Source organism: Mastacembelus armatus, chromosome 13, assembly GCF_900324485.2.
Source record: "Mastacembelus armatus chromosome 13, fMasArm1.2, whole genome shotgun sequence".
Classification (NCBI taxonomy): Eukaryota; Metazoa; Chordata; class Actinopteri; order Synbranchiformes; family Mastacembelidae; genus Mastacembelus; species Mastacembelus armatus.
Genome location: NC_046645.1, coordinates 20,853,814 through 20,867,777, shown reverse-complemented (window position 1 = coordinate 20,867,777; position 13,964 = coordinate 20,853,814). Strand labels below are relative to the sequence as shown.

Sequence of the window (13,964 nt, the reverse complement as noted above, 5' to 3'; positions counted from 1 at the left end):
TTAATCACAATTCAGCTGCAGAAAATACAAAGACTGGAAAAGCTGAGCGGGCAAAGTAATCATAGCTGGACTTAATATCTGCTGTTTTGCCAACATTTGCCAAAACTGGCCATAACAATTGCACTGACCTAGCAGCAGGTGAAGTATCATACAAAAGAAACTTTAAAATGACTATATTAATGTGAGAACAAAGACACTGATATGCTGAGCCACCCTGTATTTTATTTTTTTTATATTGCTTCCAAATTGATTATACGTTTCAGAGGACAGCAACAAATGCTCTGGCTGTGTGACCTGTCTGGCCCCATCATGAGAGGCTCAGGTGGTCATGTGTTATGGGACTTTGTTAATGTAGGACAGCAGCCTCTAGATGGATGCCAGCACATATCAGGCAGAATAATGACCGACAGCACAGCTGGTGCGAGACCTGGCAAGACAGCAGCAACCACTGAAAAATGTAAAAACTCTAGGTAGATTGGAAATTTCACTCTGAATTTTGAGTACAAAAGGTAGATTAATATACAAACTGGTGCTTTTACTCAGTGAGTGCTGCACTTTAGGCTAAGTAGAGGTCATTGTTTTGTGACCACTGATACAGTAAGGGGTCAGAGTTTAGTGAGTTAGTACCCCAATTTACATTACTTAAACCAACAAGGGAATTATTTTGAGTTAATCTAAGTAGCCAGTTGGTTTGTGCATCCCAAAATGATTAAAATACTGACTTACTGTGCACTTGCAAAGAGACAGTTGTCCTGTTTGCCCTCAAACCATCTTCTAATGAACAGTTCAGTTAAAAGCCTAACAAATATAACCTTACATGCCAAAACCAATTTTTCTGCACAATAATCCAAACTTAATACGCACCGGTTTCTAAACATGTTACATTTCCCGATTGTGCAAAAGTTGCAAATAAACACCCTAGAAATGTACAATTAAAAGTGAAATATTTTTTTGCAAAGAATCTGCAGGCAGTGATTTTGGAGCCTGTTGTTGAGCAGCAGCTGGTGTTGTTTTGCCGGTGGCACCTTTGTCCCTGCCAGTATTTTCTCTGCAGCACCAGTGTGTACAGAGGTCACTGCTTCTGCTGCGTTTTAAGCTGTATGGAGTTTGTGTACAATGCAAGTTGCTGTTTCAGTTAATAAATCTTTTGTCCATACTATAAATTTAAGAATAATTTGCACGCCTACATATGGTTACTGATTAAATTAAACTTGTTAGAGTTTATTTTTGTTACGATTGCTGGTTATTATCCACTGGATGTAATGGGAAATGTATGAAATTAGCATTAGCAAAAGATAAAATCTCACGGTTAGATGTAATCCATTTTCTGGACCTGTCCACCACTGTGTGGTGTTATTTTGTCCCAGAGTACTTGCATCTTTTATCATTAATGCCAACAATTGACTAGTCCAGAAGGTCACAACCATACTACTAGACAACATCCTGCTTACGGCTCTTTAGCTCCTCATTGACAACCTTTGAAGTCCTTAAATAGATGGTAATTGGAGGTATACATGAGCCACAGACCACTGTTGAGACAAAGGGGGTGCATACAGATTGTAGTTTGGGGATTCCTTTGACTACAGTTCCGTGGGGGAAGGGAAGAGTGGTTTTTAATCTGGTTTAGGGAGCAGGGGGACTTCTGTCAAATCTACTAAATGCTACTTGAAATTATTAGAGCAGTAAAAAAAAAAAAAAAACATCTCTGCATGTTCTTGGTTTTATCAGAGTAAAATGCTTTAACAATTATTTACTTAAATTATTACTTACTCAGATTAAAGGACAACTGACAACACTTTTGCAACCGAGGCTCCAATTTATCCTCATTAGCGTGTCACATAAATGTAAGCCCCCCTTATCGCCTCTAATGATTCTGGATTTGCCAGAGTAAAACAGTCCTTCTGTAGAGTGGTTGCCCTTTTCTTCTGTCATCTTCCTTAAATTTCACTTCTCATAACAGCTACAGTGCAATTTCCATTTGCAGAAATTATGTAGGATACTGTATTAGAGCATCAGTAATTATTTTAACCCTTCTGGTAGCCTTTGTACCTGTTTGACTACTGTTAAATATATGATATACCTCAATATTCAGTAAAGATGATTTTAAAAATTTGTTAAAAGGTCACAGTCATAAGTTATTAGATATTGAAAAAAATAGTTCACTGTCAAACAGTAGCAGCAGGATCAAACAAGGATTTACGAACAGTATTTAAATGTTTTTCCTCTGGGAAGAACAAAAAAAGTGATCTGTGAAATGAAAAAGACAATAGCTGCTGTGACAAAATTACAACCACAATCACCATAGACTTTAAAAAGTTGACCTTCTCATTGCCTGTAACTGTCACTGTCATTGAAAAGGTCTCCCTGGCTACATGGAGAATCAACACTAGTCAGCTTTTAAATGCTTCACATTCCAGACTTGCAATTTGCTCCTCCAAACACACCCAACAATTTTCCCCTCACACAAGGAGCAAATGTGCTTGACAGTTTTATGATTACAGATTTGTGATCAACAATATCAGTAATAGGACCCACTCGTTACCAAAATATTATCTGGTGTTTTTTTTTTTTTTTTAGGGGTGCCTGTTGCAATTACATCTTCTGCAACTGCCATGGGATATCGGCTTTCTCAATAGAGAAACATACAAAAGTGATCTAGAACAGTGCATTAGAAAAACTGCACTGAAACCTTGGGATAATATTTTGCAATAAGGAAATTTCATGTCAGTAAAAGATGAAAGATTTCACCTGTGCTAAAGTATTCTATATTTTATAAATCTAAAACTGTATTACTCAGCCTTGGTCAGCAAATCTCCACTGAGCGCAGCTAGACTTGCAATCTTTATGTTATATAAAATTGTAATTTAATCAAACATCCTGTTCTTATTTACTAAACCAGCAAAACCACAGAAACAGCAATGAGTGGATCTTGATGCTTTCAGGCCAGACACCAACACACTGCTGGGGTGAGCCATTCACTATGGCAGCTGACTTGTCTGCCTGAATGTCCCTTTGCTAGCAGCAGAATGAATACAATATCAAGGACAGAGAGGAGCAGCCATCCTGCATTGGAAATGTGTTTTCTAATCCGGTTCACTCAGGATCTTCTTCCACAGAGGCAGTCATTTGCTTCCAGGTCAGTGACTGGGAATACCAAGCATGGCTTTAGTTTGAGTGTATTCTTTTTACTTAGCACTGCTATTACAGACACAGAATCTAAAACCTACTTTTATATATATATATATATATATATATATATATATATATATATATATATATATATATTTCAAGGTCTAATGTCATCATTCTGAGTCCAACAATAATGACTTAGCCTGGAAGTTTCCAAATAAAGTTCTCAGTAATCAAGTGTGGCCTGTTTTGTTCTTACATCAGTTACTCACAATATGTCTACCATTTACTTGTGTTAAGGGGACTTGAGCTAAATGTGGACTGAGCCCATGGAGAAGTCATCCCTGAACACGACCCCAGCCACAGCACCCTTGGAGCTCCCAGCTCCCTGCTCTGTTGCATTGTGCACTGAAGCAGACCTAAGCTGAATCCTGTCACACAAGACTAAACAAACCTACGTAAAAAATGTGTCTGCTTCCTCCAAGTAGTCCTGATCAAAGTTTCAAGTACAGCCATTTATTGCCCTGTAGTAAAATGCCCCTTAGAAAGTCAGAGTCTAGTACCTTCACCAATTTTGACAGTAAATTCCAGGTTTGTGCAATGCTATCAAAGCAAGACCTTATGTCTACAAAGAAAAGGCACTCTTTACTAAGGTGATGTAGGACCACTACATTAAATTCAATATTATCATATTGTACTATTAGATGTAGTACTTATAGCTGCAAAACATGTTAGTCCTGTATAAACACCAATTAAATTATCTATACTGATCCAAGAATGTATATGGTGACAACTAACCATGTTTTTTGGACAGTCACCTTTATATGATCTCAGTATAAGAATATTATAGGAACTTCTATAAGACAAATATAAAACTAAATTTTGAAAAACATTTCCACATTTGTTCTGGGAAAACAAGCATTTAGTGAACAGAAACAAATGTGCATGCACTTAAAGCAAAACAACTTCAACACATAATTTGTAACACAAATAAAGATCACTAATGTAATACAGATCTGCTGGCTTTTACACTTCCCAGTATAATAATTCCCCTTGGAAAGCTGCAGTACCAGTACACAGAAGAAAATTCATATGCGTAAAAGCCAGAACAAAAATACAGCAACATGTAGTGGTACCAAACAGAGCGACTAGAAAAATCACATTATTGGGATCCATGTGGTGTTGTGCTGATTTCTGCCCCATATACAGTCTAACTTTTATAATAAGCTAAGTATCTGAAAAACCACCTGATCTCAAATGAGCTCTGGCTTGCAGATCCACAATATAACCTTTGTTCCACTGCACAATGTGGCTTTCAATTAAGTGAAGCTTATGACACAAGACCATGCAAACCAATCTGTGATTACAACTATTTCCCTTCCAGGTCAAATTTATATTGAGGACAAGGCTCTACTGGTGTGTGTTTTTTTTATATAATACTTTTAAAAGATTTCAGGGTTTGTGTTTTTCTTCCAGTCATGACATGCGGCATTGTTAAGACTTACAAGTCTGAAAGCTGGAGCCTGACCTCCTGTCCTGCTGAGCCCTGAACGGTCGATACATTTCCATAACTATGACACCAGATGACCACTTCTCACCCCCTCCCCACCCCAGGAGTCACACAACAGGCTTTCAAACACAAAGCTGGGATTTTAAATGAACTCACACATCATGAAGTCCTCCAGCCCCCCTCCAGGATACGCTCTGGGGATTCTCCTTGACTTTGACCATCTCTCACATTTGCAATTCATCATCTCTCTTTCTTAGCATCACAACCTTGCCACCACCACCACAGCTTTGTCATTACAACAACACATACACAAGCTGTATTATTTGCATCTGGAAGTGAATAGAAAGCAATACAATGGCTCACTGCCTGCATTTACAGGTAGCCGTGCCATACACATGAGTGCTACAGGTACAAACACAATGTGGAAACTCCTCCCTAAACACAGGCTGTGAAAACCCCAGGACACAAAAATACATTAAATTATAGGATGAGACCATGAGAATGCAAACACTGATGGAAACTAATGAGAATACACCATCCAGAGATAATAAATCCTGAAAACACAAAGCCCAAAAGGCACAACCTGATTTACAAAAGCTTTGGTAGCGTACAACAATTTTAACTACTCCAGAATACAATGAAACCTATGCTTACAGGCCATGCATAGTGTTATTTAGCACCTCTTTTGCAAAGTGGGAGGTTTGAGGTTAGAGAGCCATTTGTCTCTTCTGTCTGCCAACACGCAAACAAACACATAATGTTGCAGAGAGATGAAAACATACAGCAGCCAATACAATGCCTTACCTTACTGTGTACTACTAGGAAGTGTCACTTCTGCCTCCTGCCCCACAACAGCCAAGAGAAATCCCATTCATCAGTAAAGGGAACATTTCAAGCTTCATAGGTGGAGATTATTCTTAGTTCTCCTTCAGGTCCACAGCAGACTGACTCCTATATGCAAGGATGAGTTGAAGAACTGAGACAGAGAGAGGGAGTGACTGTTTGTAAATACCCACCCCCCCTCCCTCCTGCTGCTGCTGACTTTTCAATCCCTCCCTTCTTCCTTCGTTCTATAAATCCATCCCCCTGAACTACAAACAGCAGGAATGTGCGTTCCCTCCCTCGTCTCCTGTGTAACTGCCCCTTTACTCAAATATGAGAGCATTAAGTTGACACTAAATGTGGCAGGGTTTTAATTTGTACAAAAAACAAACATGATCATCAACTCAACCTTCAGAGCCAGATGTAAGGCTGCATTTGTCAGCCTGGCTCTGTAGATGCTTCAATATAAACCACCTTGTTTAGCTGTAAAAAAGATGTTGCTTTTATTTCTTTCCCCTATAGGTTAAAGAGGGAGAATTGTAATAACAGAATCCTACAAAAAAAAACAAAACAAATGTTCTTTGCCTCAGAGGCAATGAGGGCTGAATGGTCGCAGTCTTAATGTGTTGCAGTGCATAATTTGGAACATTCAGTGACAGCCCAAAATGGACTTGTGAATGAGAGAAAGGCTGGACCTGCTGTTGTCATAGCACCAGTGATGTCATGTGGATATCACGTCAGCAACAACAGCAGTGCCCGATTCATTTTGAGGCAATGGAATCGACAGGGGGAACAGGGAGAGAGGAAGGGAAGGATGAACGTTCAGGTGCAGCCTGCATCATGATCTCCAGTAGCAGTTTTGAATGCACACAAAACAGTAAAACTGCCTCAAGCTAGTCGAGGGAGGAGACACCCCAGCGACCACAAAGGAGCTTAAACTGTCTGGTAGGAGTCCAGAGGCTGGGGGAGTCAATTGCCTGTCTAGACTTTGTGATGACTATGACCAAAACAAACCTGTGCACTGTGGTCAGGCTGGCATTCTCTCATGTAACGTCATCTCCCGCCAAGGTTGTGACCCTCATATTAAAGTAAATCACTGGGGTTTAATAGTAAAGACAGGAATGTCCGATGCAACCAGTCATAACATGCATTGTTATCAACTTTCTGAGCTTGATTTCAAAGCTAAAACGAAACATATTGATGTGTTTTGACAGTAGTACCACACACCTAACTATTAGCCTACTGTACTCTCATAGGTGTTTAATTTAAAAGTTAAATAAACATAAGTTTATGTTACACGAGAGACTAGCTTATCTGCTTGAACTAGGCAGCAGTGAAATAAATGCATCTATCAGTGATGTGACCTAATGCTGAATCTACATCTGCGCTCACCACAGGCATTTCAGAAATGCAGATTGCTTTAATGGAGTTCAGCTAAACAAAATACTCTGCTTTCTCATCACCAACACAAGCCTATTAAATGCAGTGCTATCCACACTCAACTTACAAGCTGATTGAATTGGACATCCAATACATTGACAAGTTATTCAATACCACTGGAGCAATTTGGCAGGTGAGACTATGGTTACAGATCCACAGCAACCCTTCAGACTGCTGATGCTGTCCAGGTGTCACAACCAACTGCAATCACTGCCAATCACCTTCAGCCACAGGGAACCAAGAAAAAAATAAAACAGCTGAAGGCACACTAATGACAGATCCATTTGCCTGCAAAAACTGAATATGGTCTACCTCAAAGATTTTTGTAAAGAGTAATACTGTTTGCATTTGATTTAGATTCACAGTGGCTTTAGAAAAAAAACAAACAAAGCCAACAAATGTTTGCATGCTTGAATCTCTTCAACTGGATTGCAGATTTCTTTTGCAGGAATTTAAAAGCTTAATGGTAGAAGAAAAAATGTGTTTTAGTAATTATCTGAAAATGAAATACATATTTTTGAGCAACAATTTGCTTAAGCTGGCTCAAGTTAGTTAGGAAGCCTGAATTTCCACATTTCTTTTCCCTGACATGAAGTCGAGTTTCACCTATTTCCCCTTTGCACATGTCCTAGCACCACAAAGCTTCACAGCAGGGGTAGTGTTAGACAGGTGATGAGCAATGCTTTGGCAGAAATAGTCTCATCTGAAAAAGGTGACTGGTTTCGTCACCAAAACATAACTGAATACTTGATGAATATTTTGTTTGCATGCATACATACACAAAGCTATTTTCAATTTAGGACAGTATGTAGCTCTGCAGAGAGAGAGTGCAATATTTATGCAAAAATTCATTCATTCATTCACATTACACCATGAAAATGCCACGAAACAAGTCCAGTATGATCAAGCCACAGTTGTCTACCAGGAACAAAGTCAAGATGCTGTCTCGTCTCACGACAATTAAACAATCAGCATACAGTGAATGGGTGTTACCCACAAATATACATCCAGATGTAAATTCAACAGCATTATTGTCTGTTGAGTCAAACTTTTTTCTCACTACTCTTTACAGTAGTAGTTTTATTATTGCAGTATTTGATTCTGCATAAGGTTGTTTTGTCAATCTACAACACTGAAAAGAACACCCAAAAAAAGTTCACGTGTTTTACTTGGTCTCCTCCATCACAACAACCCCTGTCCCCGCCGGTGTCCCTCTGATGGAACAAATCATCTATTGTACTGAAAAGAACACCATGTACAAGAGATATCTAAAGAGAAAAATGCAACTGTTATGCAAGAACATGAAAGCAGTAACCCTAGCCCGGGTAGAGATCATTAGCAGAGGATCCAGTGGTCTCCAGCAGTGAGTTGACTCTCAAGAGTCGACATCAAAGACGCAGATATAGGATGGGAAATAATTTACACTGCAGAGAAAAAGCTGGGATTGACTAGTCAGGACTGGACCTATACAGCATAGGTGGCTCTCCAATATTAGTTGTTAAAAGATGCTTGGAGCATATTAAAATGCACTAGACTGCAATTAACACACTGCTGGATAGGGTTACTTATATACTAAGCACAAAGCACAAATACTTTTTTTTAAAATAGCTTAGTTTTTAGACATTATTGTTAAATGCCCAACACAATTTTTAAGAGCCTCCGATGATGCCTTCAAATTTTGTTTTTGTTTTACTCATATTCAAAAAGCCAACAGTATTCAACTTACAATGCTCACATCCTGACAACCATATGCAAATCCATTTTACCTGTATAGATCAATTTAAACAAATGATCATGAAACAAATGATAGTTACTTTACTGTCAACCTCGCCATATTTTACCAGTAGTTTCTATCCTTCAATATGCAGTTAAGTTCTACGTTATGCTAAAATAGTCACCTAAAGGTGTCACAATGGTTCTACTTAATGTAACCTTGATATCTTATAAACTTTCACTTTTCCACCACCCTACAAAGCACATTCACACTACAATCACCCTTGATAAAACAAAAAGTGCCCTGAGAACTTCATGTTCATCACTGACGGCACAGTAAAGTTATCCTTACTCCAGCTTCCCCAAGGTGACTCATAGCCTCAACAGTTCAGTACACTTAGTATCTATTATTTATTCTAACCCACAGGGCTCTATCAGCCATGTGAAGTCAGTGATCATCACCATGTGCAATTCTGACAGCCGGTCATATGTTCCTGCTCACAGCTCAGAAAGAGGAGAAGGAACTGAGCTTTGATGAAGGTCTTTAATGCTCATCTGTCATGTTTCTCCAAACCACATGACTATTGTGGAGAGCAAGTACCAGAATGCTACTGAATACCATCCACTAGTCTGCATGTACACACGCTGACCTCTTGCTTTGAAATAATAAACGACTGTCAAGGGAAGTGAATCTTTTCAGAAATAATTTTTCTGAGGCTACCACAGCCTCAAAGAAGACTTTGAAGCGTGAATCAATACTTGACAGTGCAGGCAAGTCGACTTAATTTGTGGGGTGCAGTGCCGTTTGATGAGAATGTTAATTTAGGCTTATAATATTACATGAAGATCATATAAAATGCTTCTGAAGAGTTTACTACTATATGTTGGATTTAAATTGTGAAAGTACTTTGGTTTGGCTCTTGCTTCCTAAGGTTAGTGGGACAACCAGACCTTTGCTCACATTATATCAAATCGTACTAAGCTAACCAGATGCTTTTTCAGACTATGTCATCAGCACATCAGGAATTCATCATTTGACCTCACTTTACCAGATGCTACAAATTCCAGTCTTCTGTATGTAGTAATAAATCACAAAAACATGCAGGGTATTTTAAAAGCCTTAAATCAAAGGTTAAGTCAATCACCTGATTAGCAGAACATGGTCCAGGACAAAATGACACTACACTCTTAGATATGTACAGGGTGGATGACTGTGAAGAATAATGGGATTTCTCTTTTCAACTGTCCAAAGATGGTGGAGGATAGACAGCAGCACATCAGTAATTCTCTCTAATGGAGACAGATGCCCTGTCAGGAGCAACAAGGGAAGACCGATCTCATCTGAAACTCATTACAACATGTAAGTAAACAGAAGGAGAAAGGAAAGCACGGTTGTCCTTCCTTGATCAGGTAGACCAGGAAAACAAAAAAAAGACGGCTTGATTTAGAAAAAAAAAAAAACTCTTAAGGTGATTATCTGATATATATGTTGTAGACATAAATAAGGGATGCTGTAAGACAAATAGATACTGCTAAAACATGGTATTTGTGTTGCTCTGATGCAATAAACCTGTTGTGTGAAGAGAAAAGGCACATCATTTACAAAGCTGGACAAATCAGCATATGCAAACTGCAACAAGAGAGTGAACAGGACTACTGACAACCTGCAATATTACTGATACACAATGTGGCTGCTCCATTACAGGAATTGTGTAAGAAAATGTCATTTTCATGTTTAAAGTGTTTAACAGACTGTGACTGAAGATATAACTATACAACTGTAGTACAGGAAGACAATGAGAATTCAATTCCCACATTTAAGAAACTGGAAACAACAAATCTTTTGACATTTAATTCCTAAAACGTTTAAGAATTACTGATGAAATTGCTATGAACTAATCCATTTATCAACTAATTGTTCCGGGACTAAAATTTTGAAGTTAACCTTCTATGCATGGACTCTCCTTTTACTGAACAGAGCTTCTATTCAACTAAAACAAATATGAAATGAGACTAACAGCACTCAAGCTCAGTTTTCAAATATTTAAATCACTTTGCCTCCAGTATTCATTTAAGTGAAGAATAGATGTGGTCATTTCATTATTAAAACCTGACAAGCAGAATAATGGCTATTAAGATGGTATTTTCCTACCACATCTGGAGATATGCGTGCATGGCACTGAGGGTTTAGCTCAGCTCAGAATTCTCTTTGTAACACAGACAATCAGCCGCTGAGCAGATTGACAGTTTCCAGCTTTGTGGTTACAGTCCAACTTCTGTACTTAAAATTTCCACAATACATCCTCTTCTTATTAGCTGCTTTTTTTAAACTCATGGTTTGACTGTCAGCCAGCAAACTGTTGAACACAGATCTATCATAATGTAAAACACACATTACGTCATTAAGAATACATTATGAATAGAAAAATTGATTTTACAAAATTCACTTTAAGTAATACAGTAGTTAGTACCATGTTTGTATGAATGGCCTGTGTCTTGTCACACAAGGCAAAACACTAGGCTATCTTCAGTATTTACTCTGCAAATAAATGAAGAGTTATGTGGAAGTGGGATGCTAATGAATAATTCACAAAGAACACTGATGAGGGTTAAACTATGTGCATTTCAAGAAATCAACTGTTTGGTAGTGCATTTCTGTACACGCATGAGGAACAAAGTCATGGATTGTACAAAAAGCCAACAAATTACCATATGAATGTGTAGACATTCTTTCATGTGTAGCTGCGACAGTCGCCACACTGCCTTGAGTTGGTCTAACATTTGAGCTCTTTGAGTTAAAGAGTGTGGACACAAGCCAGAGGGGGTAGCAAAACTAGTTACAGCCCGACCACACAAAGACAGACGGACAGCACAGAGGGTGAGGTCTCTGTGCTGACATGTCACACAGGTGGGCTCAGGTTACAACCCTGGGGACGCATCACTAAACACTGAAGCCATTTGACTAGCTGCTGCACAGCAAGGTGGTTCTCTTCCCATGGTTCTCCAACACACACAAAGTATTCAGGCGGTTTTAGGGGCAATTCAGAAGTTTTGTCACACTAATAAGAACACCTTCCACAGGTTGAGTTTTGACTTGTGGTCCATTGCTGAAACAAAGTCACAATATAACAAACAAAATGTGTAAGATCAAACACAGAGTCTGAAACTTGGATTTATTTGGAAATGTTTTGGTGGACATGACTTAAACCCAAAAACGAAATGCATAAAAGATGCAAAGTGTTGCATCATGTACAGGTGAGAATTTAATGAAGTCCAAATTTAATTGACCAAAAAAGACATGAGACAGTAATGTGTTGCTGCAACAGATGAAACTGCCTGCATCAGGAAGGTGTGTCATTATGAATGAGGAGGCTGATATCTGATGCACTCTGAACATGCCATTATGCTGCAGGAGGACTGAGATTTCTGTGAATGTTTAAAAACATTTTTTGTGGTGACGTCTTGTCAACATTGGAATCCATTGGAACCAAAGACATAAATCACACAAATACATAATGATGAAAGAAAAAAAAACAATGACAGAAAATCAAAACCATGTCCTATGTATTGGGAACTAGCACTGTGGTATTTGAGAGCAGTCTTCACTTTTCTTTCACTTGTCTTGGGCTGTTGCCTGCTGGGGCTTGGACTTACTTAACTGGATGTTTTTTTTAACTCCAACTAGTTTATCCACTTTTGTATGTTTTCTTTGGTTTAATTATACAGATTGAACACACTGAGCATATGGACAGACAGTGGGTTGTGCTGCAGGTGTGGTTTATAAGATTTTTAAGGTTTTCTCCCATTTTTCCTTGTGGGAAAGGAAGTAAACTACAAACTTCTCAGTGCTACCTTTCAAAGGATGACATCACTTTACTTTGTGCCACAACTGTGGTTTTTATCATTGCTCTGATACATTTCACTGCAGGTTGTCATGTTACTCCTGCAGTTGTTAATATTTGCTGTAGAAGTTCAGATGTATTTTCTATTATCTTTTCTCTGCTGTCCAAATCGGTTTAACAGATGAGTCTGCCATGGCTTGTTTGTGGACCAGTGAGGACCCACCATAAATACAAGCTGCTGACTGAGGAGAAAAACTGCAGCCTAGCCTCCCAGTAGAAAATCTTTTGCAGAAAATCTATATTTCTCACTTGGCAGCACAAACTACAGAAAACACAGTGACAGCACTAGTGTCTAATAGAAAAATAATCGGCCATAGGCCTCCAGTCATCTTTACAAACAGGAAAATAACATTGATCCAGCTTATTAATGGTGACTTTCAAAGGACTGAATAAAACAGTTTAATGTAAAATGAATGATTAAAAATGATTCAAATCCACCACAGAGCAACAACACATCACCAGTTCATAGCCAGCTTTTGGACAGCACAGCAACAGTGGCTTGGATGTGACAGGAAGACAACATCTGAGGCTTAGCACCTATAGTGACGCTGCAACAAACTTGACACCTTAAGGTCACAGGAGTGAAACAGCTGCACAAATAAGCTGCCTCCTTTGGGTTGAGTCACCTGCGCACTAGCGAGGTGTGAACACAGCTGGATCATCAGTACTTACAATGCCACCGGTCCCATGAAATGACTCTGCTCCATGCAACAATTTACCGCACTGAAGCCATACGCGACCTCTCCTTCCCCAAATTGTAGAAATAACAGACGTCCAGACACATCCATAACATTACGCCGTGCGTGTTTTCCTGCACGTCTCGTTAACGCAACACCCTGCTGCTAATAGAAGGTAAGACGTGTCCGTGAATGCGCATTCAACTACTGGGATGGAAACGGCAACGTCTGGACATACATGTTAACCTCGCTGTGTGCCCGCCGTCATTCAGGCTGCATGACTGGTTTAACCTCACATCACGGATGTCTCACTGCGTGAATCGACAGCAGATGCCCGTGTGCAGAAATACAGCTGCTGGGCCTCGTTCCTGGGACCACACCGACGCCTCGGTACGGCCGCGTCTGTCACCGCTGATAAACTTGTATGATTGAGTGACGCGGTCATGCGTGCGCACGGCGCTAGGACCACGCGGAAACATGATCGAACATCGAGACAGTTTCTCCTTCTCATGATCAGGACAGCGTGATTCCCTGTCTGCTCACATACCTGCCACCGCCGCCGCTGGGATCCGGCCGCTTCAGTCCTGACACAGAAATCTTCATATTTCACACTCCCGTGATGCCCATCCGCGGTGCTGGATCCTGCCTCCTCTCCAAGGTCTGCGTCCACGGCCCATGCGTGTTGTTTTCACACCGCTGTGAGGGGCGGAGCCCACGGCCCTTGGAGACGGCGTGCAAGTGGATCGTGAGAATGCCACTTATATATTCTCA

General features: G+C 39.6%; 1 protein-coding gene across 3 annotated transcripts in view; it reads right to left on the bottom strand.

The window, feature by feature from the left end:
- LOC113125669 (T-lymphoma invasion and metastasis-inducing protein 1-like) overlaps positions 1–13,875 on the bottom strand; it is a 40,382-nt gene extending 26,507 nt beyond the window's left edge. The window contains exon 1 of one of the 3 annotated variants that reach the window (XM_026299277.1): positions 13,741–13,875. The gene's annotated coding sequence lies outside the window, so the exon portion shown is untranslated. The other 2 variants (XM_026299278.1, XM_026299276.1) reach the window with 2 other exon arrangements.
- Between the last annotated feature and the right edge of the window lie 89 nt (positions 13,876–13,964).